We start from the raw sequence: 17,539 nt of genomic DNA, 5'->3' as shown, positions 1-17,539 counted from the left end.
AGAAACAAGTACCTGTACATCTTGCCATATTTCTTATGTTGGTGTAATGTTTTGGGGATATACTGACTTTTCTTTACTGTTGGATTTTTGTGTTTTAAATGGATGGAAAAGGGTTGATTACAACCCTTCGTCCTAGTGGTTTGTTGCAGCCTTTGGCTGTGTGACTTCATGCATGATGCTGCACTGGCAGCTCTCTCCTTGGCCATAGCTCACTGCAGCATTGCCCTAGGAATTCATATGAAATTGAAAGTCCTTTAAAGTCAATATTTCCTTGCTAACATGTGAATTTTGTCTTGATTGGGTTTTATGTAGAATATCTACTTTTGGTGCTTTTGTATTTTATAAATCATGCTTACTGACGTATCTGATGTTCCGATTGTTTCCATAGTGACAGCAATGGCAGAAACCTGAAAAAGGAAGGTGACAGCATTGTATTTTTAAGATGAACTGTTTTACAGAGGAATGGTTTGAGGGGGTGGGAATACAGCTGATTTTTTCAAGCAGTAACAGAATATATTTTTTCAAGCAGTAGTACTTACTTGGAGGTCAGAGAAGAAAGATTTGGTTTGATATTTTGGCATTTATTTGTGTGGGGAAGCAGTGAGCACAAGGTTAATCTTCGATAATATGAGGTGTTTTCAGCAACATCTCCTTTCTTGCTGCTCCAAAAGATGATAAAATCTTGAAATGCAGAAAACTGAAATGTGCAGTTTATCTTCACAGGAAAGGTAGAAGTCAACATGCCTGTGAGAAAATGTGTAACATACTTCTGCTTCATAATTTCTCCCAAATTCATAAACAAAGTGCAGGAAGCTTTTAGCATTAAAATTCAGACACAAAGCCGTTAGTGAGAGCTTCAGCCTTCTTTTCTCCTTTGGTAAAATCAGTCAGTTGTCTTATTTTCTGGGAACAAGGCTTTATTACCTTTCATTACATATCATATTGTTTGCATTTGAAAGTAATATACCTTGAGAGAATATAGGCATTGGTTTAGAGTCCATGCTGCAACAGAGAGGGGTTTTTTTTAAAGTGTTTTGTAGGAGACACAAGCTTCCCTAACGTTCCCTTTTGTAGTTGGTGTTGATGCTTCTTCCTGTCGTGCAGTCACTTGAAGCAGTTGCCTGAGATGTGATGTATGCCCACTGTTCTTATATCAGCACAGGCAAGTGAGAGGAAATAATGTGGGAGATGCTTGTAAATTATGTCAAATATTTTCATTCAGAGACGTAACTTTTTTCTGTGAAGCATTGGTTAGCATTCTGGTTTAGTCACCATACCCGGAGGTATTTAAAAGATGTGTAGATACGGCACTTAGGGACTGCAAAGTCTACCACTTGGTTTGATTTAGGTGTACCTGACAGTGCCAGGTTAATGGTTGGGCTGCATCTTAAAGGTCTTTTCCAACCAAACAATTCTGTGATTTACAGCGTGCTTTTCCTGCCCACCCTGTCACAGTGCCTGGGATCTGTGGTCAGGTTTGGGACCTTGTGCCCAGGTAGTTCTAGAAAGAGCCTAGAAAGAATAAGTCAGGCTGTGTTGCCCATCTCCAGGTGGCAGACACATCCTCCAGCCCTGGGGAAATCAAGCAGGCTGACAGTAAGACACAGGTGCTACACTCCAATTTAACACATTGTTAAATTCATATCTCTTATGCCTTCCAGCCAAAATATGGCATCATACTTTAAACTGAATATGTGTTACATCTTATTACACTGGGGGAGAAGAAGCCAGCAGCTGGGAGTTTGTGTTGCTTTTTTAAGTTGCACAAGTTACTTGGTTATCTGTGCCTTGAGGCCTCTTTGGTCACATCTGCATTAGTACCCCATCTGGTTCGTCTATCATTGTGGTGTCTTGGGAGTGGAGTGAATAAAAATACGTAATTTATGATTCTTTATATTTATCTGAAGTGTTCTGGTCAGCTTGTTGAAAACTGTTTGATTCTGGTTTTCCATTCACCTGAAGAAAGGGGAAGTTTCCCAGTTTTTTACCAGCTGGGATCACTGTGTAAAACAGGGAAGTGATTAATAAATCATGGGAGAAGTTAGTTGTAGCAGAAAGGCTAAAGAAAATTGTCTCATCTGTTCTAATTAATGTCATCTTATTTGCAGAATGATACAAGTTTAAATCAGTTTCTTCTTAAGAGACAGGTTCATTTATAGATACTTAAATTGTTGAAATGCTGGCTTAGTGGAAAAAAAGATTGGTTAGTTGGTGTTATCTCCACTCCTTCACTGCTCCCCTCCCAAAAAAATCCCCAACCCATTGTTTTTGTATTATTTACACTGATGGAGTTTTAAGGCATTGCATAGTGTTTTGCCTTAAGTAGTGTCCTGTGTCCCAAGGATACATTGGACATCACATGTATTTCAGTAGCATTATGAAATGTGGACAGAAACAGACATTTAGACATGCCTCTGCCACGTGAAACGTATTTGATTTCTTCATCTGTAAAACTTACAGGTTTAAATTCACAGCTTCTTCTGATCCCCTTGGAATGAAGGGGTAGTGTTTTTCTTTTTTGCACTCCTGGTGATAGTAGTTAGTGCTGATTCATTGCTGTTGACCCCTCTGCTGCTTGTTGAAAGATAACTTTATTTGCAGAGGTATCATGGTGTGCTTAATTTGGCTTACTGAATCTTTGTAGCTCTTTTAATCTTACATGAAATAGGCAAAATCTTAAAGGAAATTGGGAATGAAAAGAAAAAAAACCCCAAACCAAAACTAGCTATTCATATGTAAATGTACCTATTAAAGCTATAGACCATGTAGATTTAGCTAGTATTATATTAATTTCTTGAAGTAGAACTTTCCCTTAAATCTTGGGAAAACATCTGCAAGGAAGAAAGCATCTCTTCTTATACGTCTTTTGCTCCTGGTTTCAATTACAGGCAGCTGTCTGATTTATACTCGGTGAAAAAGCTAATTGTGCCCTTGTAAACTCTTTTAGTTTAGAGGAAAACGTATCTATTTGCATGAAAATGTTTGCATGTGGAATACTGAAAACCTTTCCTGCAGATACAAAATTGTAGAGTTCAAAATGTATACACCTTTAATGCTCTTCTAAAAGCTGTTCCCTCCTTGGCTGATAGCTTTTACCTTGCCATGTGTCATTAACGTTTACTGCTATTTTAAGTTCTTGGATAACAGATTGAGGTGACTATATGCTGTTTTAGATGGCATTAGCCAAACAAATTGTTAGGACTCTTGCAGTCATTTGCTCTTTGTCTCTCAGGTAACATGAAACTCCTGTGATGCAAAGGATTTTGCATTTATTCTTTTTGTTTCTAAAGTAGCGGAGAGTTCCTATTTTATGAAAACTTTTTAAAACACTAATTAAAAAAAATTACCCTCAAGTAGGTTAAAATTTCAATCTTCACCTCTATGGTGAATAATGCTGTTTCTTTTGAAGGGCTTTTTATTAAAGTCTTATCTTTGATTAATTTTGTGGCACACTTGAAAATAGGAAACTATTGGGTTAGTATAATTTTGCTTACTAGAGAAATACGTTTTGAAAAAATTGCGAGCATGAAGTCCCCCTCTCCTGTTTTGGGGTGGTGTGTCTGCAGTGGGAAATGACTGGTAATTCAGTGGATGGTGTATTCTTTTACTGATGACACACACATTGTGTCATCAGGCCAGCTCTGTGTACTCTGTCCATACTCATTCCTACCTTGAAATCACTTGTGTTGAGAATAGCTCAGAGATACTTCAGCCATGGTTGTCAATTTAAATCAAGATGCTTTGGCTTTCCAAAGTGCTGTCCTCAGAATTTTTTGAGGTCTGGATGATTTCTGTGTGCTATCCAGTTATGTTTTTTAGCCTTTTTTATTTCCAGAAATCTTTTTAATATATGGTTTGAAAAATTCCTGTGTAGTATTTTTTTTACTGTTTTGTCCTCTGAATCTTTGAGTATCTGTCTTTTTTGCTTGTTCTTTCTCACTGCTGCATTTCAACCAGGTAAAATACGAGTTTTATTCCAATATGCTCATAAGTGTAAATTTGTACTTTTTTTGCCATAGTTATTAGGAATTGTCTTTTGTTAAGATGGGATGAAATTGGCAATGTTGCACCAAAAAATAAATGTTCCTTTCCCACAGCAGATGAACTTTTGACATTCAAGGGAGCTTCAAAGCTGTTAAGCTAACAACAACATAAATTATTTCTGTGATGGTGAGTGCTTTCTGACCTGAAATCAAAATGGGTGTTTATTCATTAGATGGTTAATGTGTTGTTTAATCCCAGAAATAAAATTTCTTCTTCAAAAAAAACCAGAATATCAAACCCAAAAAAGCAAACAAAAAACCCCAAACAACCAACCAAACAGAACTAAAACACTGTACTTGAGTCTTTTGCCCTGTCAACTTGATAAATGCCCTTTTTCCTTTTCTGGTGTCATTATTCTGGGACTGAAAAGTACTGTCTTATATGAAATAGAAGGGCATTGAGGACCAGAAATTCTCTTGGTGAAGAGTGACTTGTGGCTGCCCTGCCAGTCCCTGCTAGGAATGTTTGCTGTTGTGTCAATTTATGGCACAGTATCAGTCTCTGTGAGTATGTGTGGATCTGAGTGACTGAGCTTCCCTCAGGGTTAGAAGTGGGAACAGGAAAGAATTTGGTCTCCACCATTTTCTCATGTCAGGCAGTCTGGGGCTGGAGTGTCTCTCTGATGTATTAAACCACCTTTAAAGCCATAATCTCTGGGACATTGTAAATTCTGGCTTAGTCTTGGCTGTGTTGGTCAGTGGATGAATACTTAAAATGTGACACATTTGCTAGGGTTTAATGCATCTTTTTTTTTTTTTTTTTTTTTTTTTTAATGTAGAACAGGATTGCTTGTTTCCCTGTTTTAATGTGGTATTTCAGGGAATAGCTGTAGAAAGCATTCTGCTGCTAAGTCATAGCACCTGGTGTACTGGGGTGCCTTGGGAAGAGCATTGCCAGTAGGTCGAAGGACATGATTCTGCCCCTCTACCCAGCCCTAGTGAGGCCACATCTGGAGTGCTGTGCTCACTTCTGGGCTCCTCAGTACCAGAAGAGATATGGAGCTCCTGGAGCAGGCCCAGCAGAGGGTGACATAGAGGATAAGGGGACTGGAGCATCTCTCTTATGAAGAAGGCAGCTGTACCTTGTTCAGCCTTCAGAAGAGACCACTGAGAGGGGACCTCATCAATGTCTGGAAGTATCTGAAGGGAGGGTGTTGAAAGGATGGGTCCAGGCTCTTCTCAGTAGTGTCAGGCAATAGACGTGAGAGGCAACAGGCAGAAACTGATGCACAGGAAGTTCCACTTGAGCATGAAGAAGAATTTCTTTACTCTACAGGTTATTGTGCACTGGAACAGGTTGCCCAGAGAGGCTGTGGAGTCTCCCTCACTGGAGATATTTCAGAACCATCTGGATGCAGTCCTGTGCAATGTGCTCTGGAATGACCCTGCCTGTGCAGCTGAGTTGGACCAGATGACCCACTGTGGTCCCTTCCCAACCTTACCCATTCTGTGATTCTATGTTACAGTAAGGTCACTTCACATGTTAATTTTCTTGATGGGCATGGCAAAGTTTTCAGAGCAGGCATCTACTTGAAAAAGGTGAACTTAGTTCTAGGCTCACAGCAGTGGCAGCAGCAGATCTATTTGTTACCTGAGCGGGTGCAGTTCAGGATGCTGTGATGTGTCTGCTGCTGCCAGTGCTGTCCCAGTGAAGTTCACCACTGGTTCACTTCTCTGTAAAATTACTGTCAGTTGAGATGGTAGTTTTTGTAATGCAAGAGCTGTGTGGAGACCACCAAACTTGATCAGAACTCAAGTCAGCTTCATTCTCAGCTAGCCTGAAGCTATTGATGTACTTCAGCTTTTATTATTGCCTGGCAGGCATACATGGTGGGCAGTCCTTTGAATCTTGGCTGTACTGTACTGTTTATTCTTCTGTTTTGGAAGCTGGATAAGGCCTTGATTCTGTGTGGGCATGCTTCACCCTTCCCTTCAGTACCTCTCAGTAGGGTGCCTTTTGAGATACTAGTTTTAGCCAATTCATAGTAGATTTGTTTCCAAGGTGTGTGTCTCTGTGTATGCCATTGTTGAGACACATCAACATTTCCCTTCTGGTGGCTGAAAGAGAACACACAGTGGGCACTGTGGTTGGTATGAGTCTATGCTCTTGGACTAGTTTTTGTCACGTTTCTGAATATTGGTAACATTGTCGGTGTCTTCTTTCTTGCCTAAAGCATGCTGCTAGAACAGATTTCGGAAAGCTCTTCGTTTCTGTGAGTATAGTTTTTGAATCATAGGAAGACAAGTGGATAATGTTAATAGATGGCAACTCTTTGAAGTACATTAGAATCAACTTCAGAGAAAAAAAAAATCCCTTCCCTGAGCTGCAGATAAACAACAATGCTTTCAAGCCTTCAAGAGGATCAAGGTGAAACTCAGTGAACAGCAAGCGCAGAGAAGATGATTCTGCTTGGTGGCGATTGGCAAAAATACATTCTTTCCTTTTTGTGCTCCTGTAACAAAGCAAAATAACAAAGTACTCTGAGATCGTTCAATGAAAGGAATATAAAAAGCTTTTTATGATAAATGCCCTGATCTTAATAGATGTGGGTAGAATGAATATATTTTAAATGGGATGGAAATATCTCCTTGGAATTCTGAAATATCTTCAAAACTAGCTGAAAAGAACTGAATTCATCTGATCATGTGGGTGCATTTAACAGCATTTATTTGCTTATGTAGAGTTGTAGGAGGCTGACATCTTCCATCTGAGGTGTGTGTCACTCCCACTTTAGTTGGCTTTAGCTGGGAGAGAGAGAATGGAGCAGTCTCATTTCTCATTTTCTTGTTAAAGTCTTCAGGAAAAAGGGAAAATAGTTCTAAGCCATGGACCTGAACTACGTTTCAAAAGGTAAATATGCCCCCCTTTGCCTAAAGAAAAGACTGTCTCAGGAAGATAAGTTGGAGAACAAGTAGCAAGTGACTGTAGGATTGTTCCTGCTGAGGTCCCCTTTTGGTTTTTCCAAGAGTCAGTCTTGGAAGACAGAGGAGAAAATGAAACAAATTTTTTCAGAGGAGGAAGGTGATTTTTGAAAGCAAGAATGTATTCACATGGCTTTGAAATTATTGGTGTGGATAAAGGCTGAAATTCAGTGGGCAGGGTTGTGTATTAACATGTCTTATGGGTTGCAACGTCATTAATGGTAAAGACGTAAGAAATTGAAAGCTGCCTATCCAAAATTAAAATGAGTACAATGAAGAAAAATTCATAGTTTTTTAAAAACTATGATCTTAAACATATTTGTTGATACGTAAGGACTACTGGGAGAACTCAAAACAACTCTGCAGGTCACCTTTAACAAAAAGCTCATTGTATAGATAATAATATAGGTTATAAAAAAAGTACCACACCACCAGCATGTCCCATATACAATACGAAAGTGAGAACAAACTCCAAATTGAGAGGTTGTGGGTTTGCATGGGGGAGGGAGATTTAAATGTGTTCTTCAGGAAAGAATCAGTGTAAAGAACTGAGAAAAAATAAGATGGCAGCAGCCAGGATTTACAGAGCTTTTCAGTGCTTTGTTGGGTTATCTTGCGTAAGTGCTTTAGCCAGAGACTCTTTTCAGTAGCTGCATGGGGCCAGCTTGGAACACAAACGTGCATGAATCTAAATGTAATTTCCCTGTTGTGCACATTCTGGCTGTGACAGCTCAAGTTATGAATGTAAAATAGCAGGAAAAAAAGTTCAGAAGATGACCAGGCCTGAAATGTTAATAAGAATTGACTTACCATGAGATCCCTTGAGACTGGCAAAACTGCTGCCCGAATTTTAAGTTTGTCTGCTTCCATGCTTCATTTTGGTGTGCCTTGGAAAAGAATAAATAAATGCCTTGTTTTTATCTGTGCATCTGAGTGGTTTGGCATAACAGAAGTAACAAGCATTTTCTTCCATGTAAGATGCAAAGCAGACAAAGAGCGATGTTAATCCTCCACTCCGGTTTGTGGTCAGCGCTGGCGCACAGACTGAATCGGCATCAGTGGCTTTGATCTGTAGACAAGAAGTACTGTACAGGGAATGATCGTATGTTTTCCCTTTCAGACAGTGCTGTTTTCTGGGGGGCAATAATCTGCAGTTTTCCCAAATTTCCAGTGTTCAGAAGGCATTTGTCTTTCCTCTGGGTAGGACTGGTGCAGAATAAGGGATTTCCTCCCCCCACATCAATACATTGCTCACAGAAAGGACACCTCATCATGGCATGGGACAGCTTGTCTCAGACTGTGCAGGCAAGGAAAGGGCTTTTCTCTCTTCTGCATGCAACTTGCACAGCAAAGAGAAGTTGCAAAGTTTGCAACTTTTCCTGCGTCTTCAACGTCAGATTTTCCCGGGTCTGTACTCTCTCTCTCTTTTTTTTCTCCAGCCTCCTTCCATCTCTTGTTACCATGGAGAATGAAATGCCTATTCCATTCAAGTTGTCGGCTGAATAGGTTTTGAGGTTGATGGATGGTGAGAATCTCTTACCCCTCCTTCTCCAAACACCGCCCCTGCCTGGTTCTTGACATTTCACTTGCCAGAGACTGGCAATCAGTGAGTGGGAGCTGAAAAGAAGGCTGGCAGTGTCCTGCTGAGATGCTCTTTCAGTTTGTGGATGAAATCAGCAGCCGTGAGAAGGTCTTAAGGACTTCGGTGCAGAGCCTTGTCCTCAGGCTGACTGAGGCATGAATGCTCACTTGAGTGCATGTTCTTGCTTCCCCAGAACACCCAGGGGAAAAAGGATTCATATGTGAAATTTGTTGCTGCTTATGACTGTTTCAAGGGGTGATGTAACCTCTGCAATGTAAAGGGAAAGGTAAGGAATGAATGAACACAATAAATGCTCTGGCATAATCTGTTCCTGTCATATATACCTCTTTATCCAAGTCCACATCACACCAGAAGTGTGTGAAAGCATTTCTTTGCTGCAGTCTGACTTGCGTGGTTTCCTGACTGCGATGCTGAAGTTAGCAGGAGACTCTGTGTTTAGTGGGATTCCAGCAGTCCCTGTATGCACTGACTGCCTACGTGTGGCGTCGGTAGTGCATTGTCAAAACAGATTTCTGAATAAGGTACCTTTTAATAACAAATACATGGAATTGTGCCTATTGGCAGGCCCAGGGTTGAAATATGATTTTGTTGATGTGCATGAAATGGAGCTGCAAAGCAGAAAAATTTAAATGATAGCTCTGTAAAATTATACAGAAAATATTTCTTTGTTGTTATTTATTACTTTTCATGCAAGATAACTGTAGTTTTTAGAGGATATCAGAAAAATCTTCAGCCTATACTGAAAGGCTTAAGCCTGTCCTTTTTAAAGGAGGGGGTGTTTTGACTGATGATCACATAATGGTGGTCTGTGAGAAGTGAATACCTGGCATTGTTTAATAGATGTGTGGATTTTGCATCTGGAAGTAAAAGATGATGTTATGACATTAAAATTAAGTTCTGGCACTGTTTCCAAGTAGAAGCATTCCACAAACATATCATTGTTGAGAGAAGAGAAAATATTTTTGTGAGTTCTCTGCTAAAACACACTGTGTCAGGACTGTACCAGCATAGGAATTAATAGTGGTGCTATACCTTAGTGGATGGCATTTCAATGTTTTTGAGATCATATATGAAAATTTGTCCTGGGTGATTTTGAACAATTGTGCTTGATAAGTGACTGTGAACTTTCTTTCAATACATCTTTTCAGCACCTTGCACTGATAAATACTTCCACACCATCTGTGTATTCCTGAACTTGCTAACCAATACATCTTTCCACAATACCACCAACAGCTTTTGCATCTGTCTTAGCTCCTCAAGAGTTCACTTTACATTTGATGCTTTATGTCCTGTTTGTTGTTGGATTGTTGTCTCCCTGCTGGAATTTTCCTACTGTGCAAATGCTTTTCCTGTTGTGCAAGCCACTTACAAAATGCTAGCATGTTAGCTGTTCGGCCACTGGTGTGTTAGAAGGGAATTTTTAATTCCTGCATCAGAAAGGCGTGTGTATGTCAGTACATACAAAATAAATATATGAATATACCATCCAATTCCTTAAGTAGTTTATTGTAGAGATTGTAGTAGTATTTTTGTTCCCAGAGCCTGGGATTTCCTAGAGGGATGTGCACACAGAGGATTTGATTGCCTGTGACTTTCAGTCATGTAAGATAATACATGATAATATGCAGGGCTTTGATTTCCTGGTTTGAACCTGGTTGGCTGGGGTACTGCAGAAAAAAATAGATTTTCAAAAATACACCACTAGAGCAGCTTCTTTCTACTATAAATACATCACACATGTCAGGTGGAGTTGAGAGAAAGTGTTACAGAGAAGAAAAAAGGGGGGGAGTCCATTGGGACAGAGAATGATATTGTAGTTTGGGATTAGCTTCCTGATAGGAACTCAGCTTCGTGTAAGGGATGGGGAAAGAGTGAGCATCTATTTTAACATGGTGATTTTGAGTGAGCAGCATCAGCATCAAAGTTACATGGGTTTTTCCATTTATTGTGTTAACCTGGTGGAGTTTTTTGATTCAGTATTATCTTCTTTATGAAAAAAATATACTCCTAGCATCTCACAGGTTTGCTTGAGATAAAATCCCGAATCTTTCTCTCACATTCTGTGAGGATTGTTATGCTAATAATTTTAGAGATTGTCAAAAATTTTTCTGAGTATTACTGACATGATTCAATCTCTGAAAAAAGATCTTCCAGTTTTCAATATGGATGTATTTAAATCACTTTGTCTTCTGAAATTCTGCCTCTTCCCATCACCAAGATCAACCTTTACTTGATTGGGGTCTTTTGATTTTTATGTTTTCCCTGAGGAGAATTTGACTGACTTAATAAACTTGTAATTAGGCCATATCTCTGCTTCATTCCATCTGGTCTTTGGTTAAATTATTCTTGGAGAAATTCTCATGTCCCACTCTTTTTAGATTCAGAGTTGTTTGATTCCTTTTTCCTCTCCTCCTTTCATATCTGAATGGTAGCCAGAGCTTGTAATTTTTTTATCTTGCCCTTGCTATTTAGATTTGGGCAGCTGGATAACAATCCATCTCTAAACCTCCTTCTTCTTGCTAGATGTTTTATTTCACCTTTTCCTTAGTGATCAGTGCCTGTGTTTCTGTCCAGAGCTTTCCCGGGCATTGCAGCATGGAACTGACCTCATTTGCTTCAGCTCCACTCCTGTCCCTGCTGCCTAGTGCCCCAGACAGTGAGGATAGGCAAAGCTGTGTTCAGAACAGCTGGGAAAAAAAACTTGAGCAAGCAGCAGATTGAAGCTGTCCATCCATGGGTTTACAAAGACAGGTCTTTGGTGATTTGTACTTTGCAAGTTACCTTTGTAACCTTAAAGTCTGGAAAATTAATTTTAGTTTAGCTTTTGCCAAGGCTTCCTGCTTGTCCTGATTGAGTGAATTTTGAAGCCCTTTATTACAGGCTGGTACATATGCAAAGAATGAGCATCGTGCTCTCCAGTAACTCATTCTCTTATCTCAAGTGTCATTTACTGGAATCTCCTTACCTTTTGCCTCCTATAAAATGTAAACTGAATTACAGACATATAATTAAATCGGCATATTAAGTGTGTGAGGAATGAGAGGCAGTGGGAATTTTGATGGCCATATCCACAGTAAGAACGTTAAAATCTAAATCATCAGGTATCTAAACTATTTTCTAGTTTATTGAGAGCACTGATTGTATAAGAACAATTTCCAGCTGGATGAATTGTGTTTCTGTGCTAGGTCAGCACAACAGGCTATCATTTCTCCTCACCTGGCAGAGCGGCTGCTTCATAAACCATGTGGCTGCTAGCTAAAAGACTCAGATGTGCAGTATTAGTGCTCATCAAGGAAGGGGACACTTGAATAATTATTAAATAGTTGTGAGATTTTGACTGGGGAAAAAGTGACAGTTTCAGGTACTGATGCATTTGCTTTTTCCTGTAATCCATGTCCAAGTCACTATGTTGCATTTGGCTTACCTCATATTACAACTACCTTGGTCAGTGTCTGAGACTGATTTTCTGCCTCATTTTTTGTGCATAAGCGTCAGGCACATAGTGTTGGTGCTGGCGTTATCTAAAGGTATCTAAGAGCATTTGCGTCTCTGAGATGAGGCTTTTAAATTTATTTTGTTTACTTTGTATTATGCATAGCAATTCAAATTCCTGTTGTCTTGCCATAATCCAAATTTGGAACACAAAATTAAAATGAAAAACTGTAAAACAAAATAAAGCACAGAAGGCATGACAAGAAGTGGGATTGATCTCTTTAATGTAAATATTATTTTCTCTAACCTTGGATTTCTGAATAAGTGTTGATGTCAGTTTACTGTGAAGACCAGGAAGAGCAAACTGTTGTGAGATGGAGTCAAATTTGGGTGCAACATGAGAGATTCCCCTTGTATTTGAGTGGATTTGTGTAGTGTGTGTCTCACAGCCAGCTGCTGGCTCTTCCAGATTTGTCCCTGTGAAATCTTCTCCTTTAGTCTTGTTCCAGAGCTGTAGCACTTGACTCCAGGACATCTCTCTCCAGCCAGTCTGGTTATCTTTTGTTGGCTCTGCAGTGCTCTTCCCTGGCTGTGATACTGGATTGTTTTTCTATCAGTAGAGCAAAAGGATAGGAAATAGGCAGGGGAAGCGATATCTGAAACTGGTATTGGCTTCTGTTTTAAATGAAAGTTAACATTTTTCATAGCAGTGAGATACTGTAGGAGAAACAGGAGGGCACACTAGGGACAGGTCTTGAAAACACTGCTTGTATTTCAGTCTTGTTCAGGGTTTTGACTCCTAGAACACATTCAAAGTTAGTTGCCAGTTGAGAGTTTAGAAGTCTATATGGAAATAACCAGTGTTTCAGTTGCATAGTGATTCTTGGGATACAGGACAAGACACGCGCATGAAAAATTATTGTCTAATGGACTAGGACATTCTTTAGCCAGCCTTTTTATCTCCTGCTTTGCCCTTTAGTCTGTATAATAAAGATACTGTTTTGTGAAAGGTGATCTCAGACTGTGCTTCTCTTGGAAATCTCAGTGTTGCTCTCATCTGCCAGAGTTAAAACATTCCTGTCTTCAGCTCCTACAATCAGGGAGCTGTAGAGTGCATTCAATCAGCTCATAAGTCTGACTGATTGATAATAGATTTTGGTGGATTATCTGTTTGGATCAGTGCACTATGACTAGCCAGGGATGTGGGTCCACCTCTTTTGCTGGCAGCCACTGACATTGCTTTATGCTCCTTGCAAAGCTGAACCCTGAAGCTCTTAATCCTCCACTTTTGGATAACCAACTGAACACAGCCTAGCCCTAACCCAGTATTACATTGCAGCCGAGTACAGATAAGCTGCAGTATATAAGCAGTATCTCAATGTAGTACAATAGCTGTGCACACTGAGTGGTGATGTGAGTTTTCAGACTCAGCTGGACTGAGTATCATCTGCAGGAGTCAGGTCAACCCTGGGCTGAGCGGGCACGGCCATAGGTGGAAGCGGCTTCTCTTCCATCCTCCTCTGTCTTCTCTCATTATTTGCTCTCTCTTAGGCTTTGCCCCATAGGACTGACTACCTCTTCCTATTTCGTGGAATCTCAAACTTGAGTTTCATCTGTGTTTTGCAACCCCACAGATCAGGCATTGCTTGAGGTTAATCACAAACACTAAACCCATGCTCCCCTATGACATCCTGTGATGCCTCTGTTCCTGTGCAACACTGAGCAGCAGAAGCTGCCTGTACACAAACCAGATGTTAGTGACCTCAGCCAGAAGATATTAACTGGATTGGCAGGGGTACTGGCCCCGGGTTCAGATGAGAACCAACAAGATGCCATCAGGAGTTGCCCTCGTGCCCTAACTTGGAAATTGTTGTTTGGACACTCTGCTTTGGCAGTTGATCTTCACAGATGGTTTGGATCTTTTATTACCTTCACCCAAACATGGGTTTTTTTGATTTATGGTGTATAAATGTATTTATACAGTAAAGGAGGTTGCTTCTAGTCCCATCTTCCGATTTCCATATTTTATCTAATAGTTGCTTCAGTTTAAAGAACGTGGGTTTGTTACTCTGGATCATGGATATAAATAGATGCCAGAAGCATGAGGCCTTATCAGCTGTGAGCAGCTGTACTTGCCTTTTCATTTTAAATCTAGACACTAAAGTACAGATAAACAACAAAATGTGTTTTTCTGGAAGGTAAAACTTTAAAATTTGTTGGAATTTGTTGAAGGTTGTTGCCTCTCTGCTTAAAGTAAACTAGCATTACCATTTTTGGGGAAGGCTCTGACCTCCTTGTTCAAGCTCAGAGTTGCAGTTCGGGGTGGTGAGTATTAACATCTGTAGTGCTTTGGTTTTGAAATGCCATGTGTGTATGGACAGTCATGCTTAACCTGGTCTATTGCTTGCATATATTGGACAGCTTAGAGAGTTAAGTCTGATTTCCTTCAGGGTATCATCTTTATATACTCTTTGCAGAAGAGTATATTCTCTTGGGGAATGCCTGAGGATGCTGGCAAGTGAAGAGGAATATACACAGGCAAAGCTTTAGAGGACAGGATTTTCAACATATTGTATGGGGGATGTAGCAACAAATAGCCTTTGTTAGCTTGATAGGTTAATTTTCAGTATTTTTTTCAGAATTACTTTGTAGACACAGAAATTTGCTTTCCTTCCATTTAATTTTTGCAGCTAATGTTTTATTATTCAGGTAACAAGTTATCCATACTGAAATCTCAGGCTCAGATCTGGAAGCAGTACATAGGTTTTTGTGTGGCTCAGACCCTGAGCTAGTTCACCTGCTGAGCCCTCGCCAACTTTGCTCAGTGTTAGAGCTGATGTCTCTGTTTTGTGCTTCTGAAACATGGGATGCTGGGAAGCTGGTTTTGAAGGTGCTGGAGGAGCATTCAGGAGCCAGCTGGGGTCGATAACTCTCAGGTTTAAACTAAAGCCCTGGCTCTGCAAAACTCTAAAGCCACGGAGCTGACGATAGCAGCAGTTTCAGGAGGGATAACTGGCAAATGAGTACCATGTATGTACTGTGATCCCTTCTGAGACATTTCTGGTGCAGTTTCTTATGCAGCTGCCTTTGTACTTCAGCTGAATCTTCCCAGAACCTGGAGTCCTGCAAAACGTGGTGCAAGGGCACAGGGCTTTGGCCTCTGTACTAAAGGGTTTGTGTGTTCAGGTTTTCCTGTTGCCTGGCTATTCCCATCCCCCACTGTTCTCAGACAGTGGAAAGCCAAGTTAGTATGTTAGTGCTGGATTGAGGGCTGTATCAAGTAGTGTCTGACGAAGGTAAGAATAAAGTGCTTAGCTATAATTTAATCTTTACACTCTCTTGATTGTGTTACTTTTGAAATGTCATAAAGTACAAGTAATCAAGCTGAGTAGTGACTCTTCAGGTTTTCAAGGCTGTATACTTTTAGAAATTACTCCTTTTCCCTGTTGGTATTGGCACTGAGTTATAAAAGTGTTAGAATCTGTGCTGGATATCTAGCCTATGCACTGTATAATAGTACTACAGTGAACAGCATTTACATATACATACATACTTTCAGATGAAAACACTGAGATACAGATTGAAAATTAAGAGGGTTTTTGTCTGACTTTTGGGCAGAATCTTCAGAGTAGGAAACGATATAATGTCCTCATGTATGGGATAGCTATTAGTATATTAGGTCTAAGGGGTTTTCTTTTCAGCTTTTCTGTTTTGTCCAGTATGCTCTTCAAAGATCTAATTTTTGTGGCACAATTATTCAAGGAGTACCTGAGTATGATGATATGCAGGGGATACGAAGATGAAGCAGTAATCTTCTCCAGAGTGCACCTGTAGTTATTTTTGGCACTAGCTTGCTGTACTTTCAAAAGCAGAATCATTCATTTTCCTTCAAGTGATTTTATCTCCCAGAGCTCAGTGGGATGATTCTGCACAAGATACGGAGCTGTCACAAGTTCCGTCCTATGGGTTGCTTTGATGTTAGGAGCTGGAGCAAACTCGACTGTTTCAGAACAACAGATTTATTTTCTCATCGTCACCTTCTGGGAACAGTGGTAATAAGAGATTATGACTTGTCTCCCAAGTATTCCCTCAAACATGCATCCCTGCCAGCTCTTTCTCAGCTATTCTGCAGGGCTCTCTCTGGCACCAGAAAGCACACATCTTCCAGCCCCTTCGCAAGTGCTCATTTCATGTTTGTGTGCCTCTCCAGTTAATAAAGTTGTTTTGAATGGGGAAATTTAGAAAGGAGGAGTGGCCACATTTTCTGGGTTTGATTTCTTTGTGTTTAATGTGACTACCTGTTTGTGGGCTGGGGCTGGCCACTGGAACGTGCTCCTTGTAACAGAGGAGTGTTGCATCACCTCGGACAGGTATTGCAGAGCTGACTGCAATTCAGCTCATGCAGTTTTACACAGGATGGGGGGTTCTACGTTAAATTGCAAAGTTTTGTGTTAAACCTGATGTTACTTTTCAGCAGAGAAAGACTCTGTAATCTTTTTGCTACCATGCCCCAGGGGAGTTGCAGGGACACTAACATCTGTGCTTGCTGTATCAGGCTGACAGCTGTTTCACGAGTCAATTGGTCCTTTTATCCAGTGTCTCTGAATAGCACAAGGAGTGAGGGCCCTGCACCTTCCTGCAGGAGGCTTTACAGGATGGTGGTTAAGTACTGGCATTGCAACATGCTGAACCATGGGGCTCCATCACTTCTCTTTCACTTCTGAATACTTCTGAGATCCAGAGCACTCCAGAAAAGTTAGGAGGCATGTTGGTTGTGAGGGGAAGTCAATAGTCAGAAAAACCCTGAGCTTGGTAGGTGAGAAAAGATGACTGAAAAGATTGAATCATGGCTTTAGTGACTTAATATGGGATAGATAATCTGCTTCAGAGAGTATCTTGGAGATCCCCCAGCCTCAACCTTTCTACAGAATTACCATGTTGAGAGTAAGGGAGTATGATTTCCCTTGACTCTCTCTTTGTTTCTGTGCTACTTCCTTTTTGCTTATAATTAAAGAAATAACATAAAAACCCTTTACAATTTCCATAATTAAGAACCCCCCCCCCCCCCCCAACAACAACAACAAAACCCCCAAAAAACATAAAAGGGAAGTGTATAGGAGCCTCATTCATCACCTTTTGTCACCGGACTTGATTTGACATCTGAGACTACAGAGAAACTTTGGCAAGTGCAATGATTTCCCGTGTGGGGGTAATAAGAGAGAAAAAAGCTGTCAGTTGAAAACAGCAGGAGCTGCATTAGCAAATATAAATTAAACAGATGGCTAAGATACTGCAGCTGTCACATAGAAGCTTCAGGAAGATTTTTAGCTTAGAGCTGCAGGAGGCTATTTTAAAAGGAAAGATGAAAACAACAACAAAGCAAACTTTAGCATGACGAAAGAGACAATAGAACTATTCAGATTATTATATGAAATTTATCTAGGATTGTGGTGTTGGTTTGGGGTTTTTTTTAAATTGATGTTTTCAAATCTTAGGATTCTAAAATTAAGTTAGGATCAGCTATTATTAGATCATGTTC

At 40.2% G+C, this 17,539-nt stretch overlaps 1 protein-coding gene across 3 annotated transcripts in view; it reads left to right on the top strand.

Moving 5' to 3' along the window:
- NDST2 (N-deacetylase and N-sulfotransferase 2) overlaps window positions 1-17,539 on the top strand; it is a 135,106-nt gene that overhangs the window by 34,490 nt on the left and 83,077 nt on the right. Inside the window, exon 1 of one of the 3 annotated variants that reach the window (XM_032115707.1) lies at window positions 8,621-8,833. The exons of the other annotated variants lie outside the window; for them this stretch is intronic. The gene's annotated coding sequence lies outside the window, so the exon portion shown is untranslated. Of the gene's footprint in view, window positions 1-8,620; window positions 8,834-17,539 lie in introns of those variants that run through there. 3 annotated transcript variants of the gene reach the window in all.

Source organism: Corvus moneduloides, chromosome 8, assembly GCF_009650955.1.
Source record: "Corvus moneduloides isolate bCorMon1 chromosome 8, bCorMon1.pri, whole genome shotgun sequence".
NCBI classification, from domain to species: Eukaryota; Metazoa; Chordata; class Aves; order Passeriformes; family Corvidae; genus Corvus; species Corvus moneduloides.
This window is presented reverse-complemented; position numbering and strand designations above follow the sequence as displayed.